Raw genomic sequence first — 10,768 nt, 5'->3', positions numbered from 1 at the left:
TGATTTTAAGTTGAGTTGTATGAGGAACCTAGCAGTAGATGTGGCATTAACCTCCAGGGATTTCAGTGAGCATTGCTCCTTAAGGCCGGTCACACACAGGATTTCGACACTAATTTTAAGACATTATGATCAAATTAATTTCTTTCAACATACGAGGAATTCTCATATGAAGTAACTGGTCTGTAGGAACCATGAACACAGAGCAGTGAGACTGGAGGATCTCTTGAGCTCAGTCAGAGTGACCATGGGGTTCTTGGTCACCACTCTTACTAAGGCCCTTCTCCACTGATTGCTCTGTTTGGATGGGCGACCAGTTCTTGGAAGAGTCCTGGTTGTGCCGAACTTCTTCCATTTGAGAATTACGGAGACCACTGTGCTCTTCAGGGTAGCAGAACTTTTTTTGTAGTCTTCCCCAGATCTGTGCCTGTCAACAATCCAGTCTCCGAGCTCTGCTGGCAGTTCCTTTGACCTCATGGTTTGGTTTTTGCTCTGTTATGCATTATCAGCTGTGAGGCCTTCTATAGAGAGATGTGTGTGCCTTTCCAAATAATGTGCAATCAGTTCAATTTACCAAAATTTGATGCTGCAAATGTTGCTTAGTTTATTTTGATCAGAAAATGATCTAAAGCATGGGTGTCAAAGTCGAGGCCTGGGGTCCAAATCCAGCCTGTGGTACAGTTGTGCCTAGCCCGCAGGATCATGTATTTTTATTATAACTGGCCCACCGGTATGAGGTTGGTAGATTTCCTCCACTATAAAAATGTAAATTTAACCTTGATGATTTAAAATATCCTTGTCAAGAAAAACTAAAGAGTAAAAAATGAATTTGTGTTTTCATTTTATACTTTTGATACTAGGCTACATCTCAGAATTATGACTTAAACCTAAAATTTTGACTTTTTATTTCATATCTTAACCTTTTCAATTTATAATTTTGACCTTTATCACACATTTTGACCTTTTGGATTCACAATATAAATTTTTAAGTCATATTTTGACCTTTGTAACTAAATATTTCAAATTTCATCGCATGTTTTGACCTTTCAATTTCCTAACTTGCTCATATTTTTACCTGTAGACTCAAAATTTATGATTTGAACTCATATTTTGACCTTTTAAACTCATTATTTTGACTTTCTATCTCACAATTACTTATAAAAACATTAGTTTAACTTTCATAATCTGTTTTTATGTTTTTAACTCATTCATTTAATTTTAAAATCTCAGAGTTAGAGCTCTTAAACTTATTATTTTGACTTTTTAAATTTAAAAAATTTTTCTTGCCCATAATTTATCACTGGTGAAAATGAGTAGACAGTTTATGGTTAAATGTTGACCCTGTTAGGCCCTCAGGTTAGACCTGAATTCAGAATCCGGCCCCTGTGATTGAGTTTGACACCCCTGACCCGAAGTAATAACTTTAATGCTTTAAAGGCCATCTCTAGAGGTTTTCACTGACGACTTTCCTCTTTTGGCTCACTTTCTTGATAAAATGGAAAAGATAAGATCTTAAGCTGTGCTGTAAAGGTATAAGTGCCCACTATTAAAACAACCCAGGATGTTAATTCCTCTCACTTCAAATCAAACAGCTTCTTTGGAACATTTTCACATTATTAAATCTGACAAAAGAAGCCATTCAGAGTCATTTGAACCACATAAAATAGGCGGTGAGACATGAAATAATGGTTACATGCCCTGTGAGGTTTAGCTGTGAATGTGTGGCAGCCTCAGTGTGACAGAACTAGACTGGGCCGCTCTGGATACACACATGTCATGCTCCTCTCCACACAGCAGCTCCTGTTCAGGTTATTTTTACTCGGGCACCTGGAGGTGTTACAGACCTGCTCCGGCCTGCACATTTCTCCTCCTCAGCACAAATCAGGTGTGAGAGCAAGTGATCTTCATTCCCTGCAATTAAGATTCTGCCTTCATCTTCTCCTGGTACACAATTACTGCTCGGCTGCTGTTTGCTCTAATTGCTCTTTCTGCGGGGATTGGTGGGGAGCCAGTGATGGTGATGGGTAGGGGATTATCTCCTTTCCTTTACTCCTGCCCCTTAAAAAAATCATTTGTAAACTCCCCGGTGTAATTACCGGGCCTCATGATTAATTGTCTATTGAAATTAGTGCAGGCCTTGCTTTCATTTTTACTGCAACAAATATTAATTAATGTTAACTCTTCCCTTTGCGTTCTTCACCCCTTTTTCTACAACATGTCTGTTGAATATTCATCATGGTCTTGAAAAATGGGCTCAAGCCAGAACCTGGAGTCAAAGAACTGACACTTGGCTATCACAGAAAAATACATATCTGGAATTAAAAGATGTGTTGGAGGCCATAAATAACATACACACAGGGTCGACAGGTGAATAAAGCGAGCTCTTATTTAAATCACGTCTCATCTGTTAGTCCAGCCATGTCAGGGAATATGCAAAGCAGCATCTCAGCTTTTGTTTTCCTTGTGAGCGCAGAGAATGGTCACATTTAATTCAGTTTGTGTTTGTTTAACCCTTGTGGCAAATGACAAGTTGAATAAGTGCCATGTAATCACATTCAGCATATTGTCATACAATAATGTATAGAAGGCAATGTCACCTTGAATAAAGCATCCAGCAGGAGAATATATTTGGGTAATAATATGGAAATTTACACTAAGGTCTGAATCAGGTTCACATTAGAATATCTCCATATTCTATCAGGGAGGAAACGCTCTCATTGGCTCAAACTGACATCTGAACGTCCACAAAAATACACAAATAATCTGATGAAATAATATGTCTCATTTCTTTACATAAACATTTAGATTTTGATACTTGGTGACATCAAAAATTACATAGCCTTTTTTGGCTCTGTGAAGCTATTTAATTTGCCATACTATGCATATGTGAATGACCTTGCCTCGCTAATAGGTGACATATTTTTAGTACATTGAATATGGCTGCTGTTTGTGCTTTTCTATTAAATATAACAAATGGCAGTTAGAACTAATGAGGGGGGTCCGGCTGCAGACCACATCTCTCTAAAAGCCACTCTCACAGACTGTTGATCTATGACGCCATCTGTTTCAGGGTAGAAATACGCACTAAAACTTTTAAAATAAAATTGGATTAAACTTCCATTTAGGGTTATGGTAAGGGTTAAGGTAATGGTTAGGATACCAAAAGTCAGAAGTTTAATCCTGACCTGCAAAACCTAATTACAAAACGTTAGCTGAGTAAATGTTAGCTACTTAAGCTCCTGAGCTATCGTTTCGAAAGCTAAGCTCACAAAACAGGTCAGCTTTAGTTATATTTAGGCATGTTGCTAAGCTAACTTAGCTATATTTTGGAGTGTAATATGATTATGTAGCTATCGTAGCTATGTTAGCTTTAGCTGGAGCTGACGAAGCCAATGTGAGGAACTATTTGTGCAGTAACGTCTAAAATGTGTCTATACATAATTTATTGTGGAGTAGACCTCTGAACTTTTTCTCTGTTTTATTTATGAAATGTTGCTCAGCTTGTAAATTTGAGAGGGACCTGGATGCAGCTGAGGACCTCTATATCATACCAGAAGTTGAAAGAGCGCCGCCATATCTCGTTTTAGATTACTGGAAGTCACTTGAAATGAACATTTTTTTCTTCACGCATCACTGCCAAATTTACACAGGCAGGTCCGCCACATAAGGACATACAAGTAGACGAAAAATATGCGAGTTTTCAGACTAACAAACATGGTGATTACAGCTTTTTATTCAGAGAAACTGCACAATCCTTGTCTACTGTATTGAATGACGTAGCTGACTTGCCTCTGGCAACATGGCGTCACTTATCATGTCTGTGCTCAGTGATATACGTGAATTTGGATCATAAATCGATTCATTAAAACTAATGTAATGTTATTGCTGTGCTTGTTAGGCCAAAAATGCGCCTGTTTTTCGTCTACTTGTATTTCCTTATGTGGCGGACTTGCCTCTGTTAATATAGCGGCGACACATGGAGAAAACAACGAAGAAGACGTTCAGTTCAAGTGACTTTTAGTATTAGAAGATAAGATATGGCGGTGATTTTCCGACTACCGGTGTGAAGTGGGGGTCCTCGGCTGCATCCAGGTACTCTTGGCAATGTTTGCAATGTGGTTATTTCATGAATGTGTCTGCCATATGTTGTTTATGAATGACTTGATTTATCAAAAAAAACTGAAACATTGTACCAAATGGCAGCACTTCTGTGGCTATCAGAGATTTATGGTCTGCAGCCAGTCTGTCTTGGAGCTTACGTGTGCTCCATTATGCTGGTGTTGGGCCAAAACCTCATATCTCCATTTTGCTATTAGTCGTCCTTTACATCTCTCAGTGGGTTTTACAAATTTCAAACTAAGAAAAAGTGTATAAAAAATGCTGATTACATCCTGTCAGTTTTACATTTTAGAAATACAGCATTTTTTTTTACTTTCATTGAAAAGTGGTAATGATGGAGATAGGAGGTTTTTGGCCCAATAGCCAAATAATATTCCCTTAAAGTTTCTTTGCAATGGCGCCAAAATTGAACCATGGTATGTTGGGGAGTAGAGATGAACTGATCTGAATAAATAAGCCATCTTTACATGAAAGAGTCTAATGCATTGGTTCCCAACCTGTGGTCTGGGACCCCCTAGGGGGGGAAAAACCTTGGAGGGAGAGCGAGGCTTTGTCTGCTCTGAAGCTGACAAAATTAGATTTGCAAATATTGCCTTCAACCATGATAAAGCAGTTTTCAAGTAGTTTATACAGAGGTCTTTTAAGAGAAAAGCATGCATTGGCCTTTTTAGAGTTTTGTCAGTGAAAAAAAAAAATCTATGTTGAGTTTTGGTGGCTGTGTTTCACTTTTTCTTCTCTCTTGGGTCCTGGGGGGGGGCTTCACTTTTCTCAGGTACATGTAGGTGGGGCTTCAAGGAAAAATGGTAGGGTAACACTGTTCTAATGCATCGGTCCGTGGAGTCCTGAAGTGGTCAAAAATGTAACACAAACACAAATTGGCCAGTGAACTGACTTTAAGGTTGTGCGTTGGTTTACAGAAGCTCTGCTGCTCATTCTGTGTGCTCTAGCTCAGCATTTTCAATCCTGCAAGGCTTGCTTTGACCTTTAAACTTCCCACTAGGATTACAATAGGTGCACACTAGGTAGGTACGTGTGTTACACAGAGTACCACCAAAGCATCCTACAGTTTTCCATCTCAGAAGTCAAGTCATGTGTACTTAGTATGATTGAAGGAAAAGGTTTAAAATGTTTGCCTGTTGGTACACTTTGTAAAAAAAGTTCAAAGGCATCACATAAATCTCACCTGTTGAGACGGCTAAAGATTAGCTAAGATGCTAACACTAGCAAACAGATCCGAATGCTAAGTAATCACTCAGCAAAGTCTTTACTTATATCATGGCATCCACAGCCTGTTTTCTTCCGGGGTTTGCAACCATAATGTGTTTCTTAAAGTTACAGTTCACGACCCATCACTACCTTTACATTCTCAGGAGTAACTTGTACTAATATTCATTAATGTATCTGCATAACTTTAGGGACCAGTTTAAGGAGGTTCTTTCCAATGAGAGGGGCTATTCCTAGGGGTGCACCGATTGATCGGCCAAAATCGGTATTGGCGCCGATTTCCTTAATTTTAGGAGATCGGCGATGGGCCGATCCATGTAAATAAGATCAGTGGATAAGATCGGTTTCATATGCCTCTACCTACTAAAATGTGAAAAATGAAAAACTAAAGGAACTGATATAATTTAGTAGTTTGGACAGCAATGCTTTAAACTTTTCATTTATATTTGAGAGAACTACCTCATGTGCAGTTAAAACAACAAGTTTGTATTGTTTCAGGGGTATTGTTCAATTTTATTCAATAAAATAAGATTGGAACATTGAAGGTGTATGCTGTCAGTTATAAAAAAAACTGTACAGGCCAAAATTGGAATCGGCAGGTCAGGCTTTTTAAAGATCGGTGATCGGCCAGAAAATTGCAATCGGTGCACCCCTAGTTATTTCTGTTTGATTTCATATTTCTTAAAAGGTGTAGTCTGTGTAATTTGTACTTTGTAAACAATAAATATGTAAAATAACTCAAACTTTAGCTGTTTATTAGGGGGAGGTTATAAAATATATGAGCATCTTATGTAAAACTATCCTTTCTTTATTCCATCTTTGTTCTCTCTGATTACTCCATTGTGTCCACTTTTCTCTGTGTGCTCTAAGAAATTCAGTCTCACCTTACTCAATCCACATTCAGATAAAGCGATCAAACCCTGCAGATCAAACTAATGTCTTCACCTCTCAGCGTCTCTGAACGGACACTGAGTAAAAATCGCTGCCACTGTGAAAATGCCGGTGACATAACTTGATCCATGCAGTGGCGGTGCACACTGCCGTCTGCGCCCTGTAATACATCAGTGCCAGGAAACAGTGGACGTGGAGACGCACTGATTGAATCAGGGGCCACAGAGCCTCTAGGGAGAGTTCATCTGTACCGAACCAGCAGCAAACACACAAGAATCACTCCAACTGTGTTTGCTGTAACTGTGTTTTAGGACTTAGCGGTCACTCTTTCAACTTTGTCCTGACTAAGCACACAAAAGAGGAAATGTTTTTAGAAAACACAGCAGGTAACTTAGCCCAAGTCATCTTCTGGTGAACTCAATAAGCTGAAATAAAAACTCTAAGACTACCTGCCTACTTTTAATTAAGTAGTAACCCTGTATGCCGGGGGTTGTTTCCATAAACTGGTATCAGCTGGTACCAGTGCAAGAGTCAGACACCAGTGAAAAACACTGGTGGGGAATAGTTAGTGTAACACTCCAGGTAGACCTGCATGCATCAGGTATGATCCTTAGACCTTACAAAGGAGATTTTTTCTCACTGGTTGACTGACTTGTCACATACATCTCGCAGACCTCCCACTCATAAGTAAGTCTTGTTTTCTCCTGATTGAGCAGGTTGGAACAGACAAAAACGGAACAATACTTAAGCACTTTTGGCAGACTTTAATTGCTCTTGTTGATCCAGAAATCACCTCCTGGCCTGGAGGCTCTTCACTGAGACATGACATCATCTGCAAACAACCTAAAGTCCTGCTCACCTCATTCTAAAATGCTCATTTGATTGCTCAATTTATGCTCTGAACATAAACAATAAAGCATTTATGACCATCACTATGTGTCGCTGTCTTTTATGTCTTTATGACTCAACAACTGCTATACATCTCCCTGTGCTGAGACATAACATGGCTTTGCCATTACAAATGACCAATAACTTTGACAAATGACTTTGAAAAGTTGTGTTGAAGAGAGATGAAAGAAATCTGTCTCTCAGATTTGATAGTTTATGTTATGGGGTTTGACATTTTTGATATGAAGATTACCGTCATCTCCAGTAAAAGTGTGTTGACAAAGGTATTTTGTTTCAGATAGTTGCAGTAAGGGTAATAAAATAAGTTTTTTCAAGGTCTGGCTCATTCATTTAGAGGCTGTTATGACATCCTGTGCCAGCAAAGAGAATTACTGGACTTTTCGCCCCTAAAAATATGGAATATGTGGAGTTTTTATACATATTTTAAGGTTGGGTTCATTTTTATCAGTACAATTTTTTTAAGTTTATTGAAATTTGACTTTTGACAGGCTTTTTATTGTTAAGATGAAGGATTGGAAATTGTCTGAGGTTCACTTACCTTTGCATGAGAAGAATAATGGCATACCTAAGATTCTTCTGCATGGCTACCACTCTGATGACCACTCAACAGCCACAGTCACTCTGATGACCACTCAACAGTCACAGAGATACCCTGATGACCACTCAGCAGTCACAGAGTTACTCTAATGACAAGTCAACAGTTGACCACTCAGCAGTCACAGTTACTCTAATGACAAGTCAACAGTTGACCACTCAGCAGTCACAGAGTTACTCTAATGACCACTCAGCAGTCACAGAGATACTCTGATGACCACTCAGCAGTCACAGAGATACCCTGATGACCACTCAGCAGTCACAGAGTTAATTTGATGACCACTCAACAGTCACAGAGTTAATCTGATGACCACTCAACAGTCACAGAGTGCCAGAAACTTGAATTTTCATTCAACAAGCACCTTAGCCCTGCTTAATGTACAACATCTTGCGTTGTCTCTTGTTTTACTATATTGCAAATACCGTAAAAAAAACAAAACAAAACAAAACAAAAAACAAACTTCTATCCATCCAACAGACATTCATGTGTTAGGTATTTTGATTTTTTATTTATTTTGGAAGTTGATGTGTAGTGGCCTGGCTTGATTACAGCAGTGCTTTGGTCATTTTTGCTGATCTGCGTGCATCGCGGCAGTCCTCAATATGTAGTTTGAAACAGATCTTTCAAGCAGATCATTTCCAAGTAAATCTGGCCTGCAGAAATTTAACGCATGGAAAAAGCTACAAAATTTTGCATCCATGTTGCTCTGAATTGATCTCTTCTTGGAGCAGTGATTAGTGATTGATGAACAGATAGGGGTGTTAGGGGATATATTTGTATGGACAATTATCCTGACAGCTGCTTAAAGAAATGAAAAATGCTTTTGGATGTTGCATATATCTTCTCATAATATTTGTAGCCAATCAAACACATGCAGCAGTTTCAGGTCTGTCTCAGGTCTCATGACATTAGTATGACACCTGCAGGGAAGCCGAATCTTTAAAACATTATTAGTGTAGCTTCATCTTCAAATTCTTTATACATCGTTTGATATTGAATGATGCAATCCTCTTAAATAAGTAGCAGAATTAAGTTTTAATGTCCAGGTGGATGTGTGTCTCTGAAATTACGATTAGTAATTAAGCTGTTCACTATTATGCTAATTTGTTAAATTAATCTGTCTTTGTCTTGACAGGAATAATAAAGTCAACTGATTTAAAAAGAAATTCTTTCACTGAGATTTTACGGATGATATGACTGAACATCCGTTATTTTCCTCTACATGCATGAATGAGGACAAGCCATCGGTTTCCTCACAAATGTTGGACTTCACCCCTCCCAAAAATGAAATAGGGCTCCATCCCCTCTCCTGCATCGCCGTGACCCCTATCCTCTCTGGAGTTGCACCACTTTAAAGTAGCTTGCGTTGCCATAGTAACCTCCTCCTGGCTACTTTGTAAGGTCACCTGCTCTGCTGAGCTCGTCCCTCGGAGAGCAGGCATAACTAATGTCCTGCAGGTTCAGGCTTGATGTAAATAGTCTCAGCTGACAGCCTACTGTACAAATACTCTATTACGTTTGCTTAAAGGAAATGATTTGTTGCAACAGAGAGCACTCAACTTGTGTGACATCAGTGTTGCCTGGGTAACAGAGGCTGATTGCACAGGCTGGAATTAGGTATTGATCAGAGGAGGAGGGAGGGGGAGTCTGGCGCCAGAGAGGGACTGGAAGCGATCCGCTGCTACGATTTACAGAGGATGGGGGTTGGGGTGAACCTGCACACTTCGCCCCAGCTCAGAGAGCTGAAAAGCCCTCAGGAACCAATTTACACACGGCTACAGTGCAATATCTGCAGCAGTCAATAATGGAAATCTGATGCCCCCTCTGCCATCAATGTGACCGCTCCTCTGCCTCTCGTTAGAGCACCTTGAAAGTTCTAGGCCAATCCATAGACAGCATGGATTTCCAATGGTGCGGGGATATTCTGACTTTGGTATTCTCCAAGTAATTACACCTGTGAGTAAGGATGCACCCTCAAACAGGATCCATCCATAGTCATCCTGTTTATATGAATCCTTCTTTCATTTAATAATCACCTCATCACATTCATTCTCCTTCTTAGATTATTGCAAAGCATTTACTCCTACAGCCCGTTTTAACCTCAGTATCCAGGTGATTGAAAATGCTGCTAAAATAGCATCCTCACACATGCAGCTGAGAAATGCAGAATTTCACTACAGACGACTGCTTTGGAGTCATGCCTGCACTGGGCTGGTTTAGGTTTTAGCTTGCATGAATACAGAACAAAACTACTGACATAATGAGAAGGTCTGGCAAAAGAAAGACTTAATTTTTAACACAATAGAAATATGCAAGCCAAATGGTAAAACAAATAACCACCCTTAGATTATTTTATACCCCCTTATAAGTAAAATTTGTATTTTCCTGAGTTTGCTTATTTTTTATTACTTTTATTTCCTTTTTCTCACTGACGCCTTGTGCCTCTTTTAACTGCTCAACTTATTTTCTGCTTTTATTTTGTTTTACTAATTTAGTTTTTTGTTTTATTTCCTTATCTCTGTGACTGATTTTGACTCTTTTCACAGATTGTTTTCTGCTTTATTGCTTCGACTGCATTATTTTTGTTTAGTTCCTTTATCTCACACACTGCTTTTGTCTAGTTTTAACTGTTTACTTATTTTTCTGATTTCATTGCTTTTGACTTCTTAAGATATTTTTTTACTTTTATTGATTTTGACTATTTAAGTAAATTTATGCTTTTATTTCCTTTAGCTAGCTCACTGATTTTGTCACTGTTTATTTTTCTTGCTTTTGTCACTTTTGCATGTTTTTTCCTTTTATTTCCTTTGATCTCACTTAGTGCTTTTGTTTCTTTTGACTGTTTACTTATTTTTCTGATTTTATTGCTTTTGAATTTTTATGTCATTTCTTGCTTCTATTTCCTTTATCACACACACTACTATTGTCACTGTTGACTGTTTATTTTTTTATTGCTGTGACATTCAGTTTTGTTTTTTGTTGTTTTTTAAATTTCCTTTATCTAGCTTACTGCTATTGTCTGGCTTAACTGTT

Source organism: Cheilinus undulatus, linkage group 15, assembly GCF_018320785.1.
Source record: "Cheilinus undulatus linkage group 15, ASM1832078v1, whole genome shotgun sequence".
Taxonomy (NCBI): domain Eukaryota; kingdom Metazoa; phylum Chordata; class Actinopteri; order Labriformes; family Labridae; genus Cheilinus; species Cheilinus undulatus.
This window is presented reverse-complemented; position numbering follows the sequence as displayed.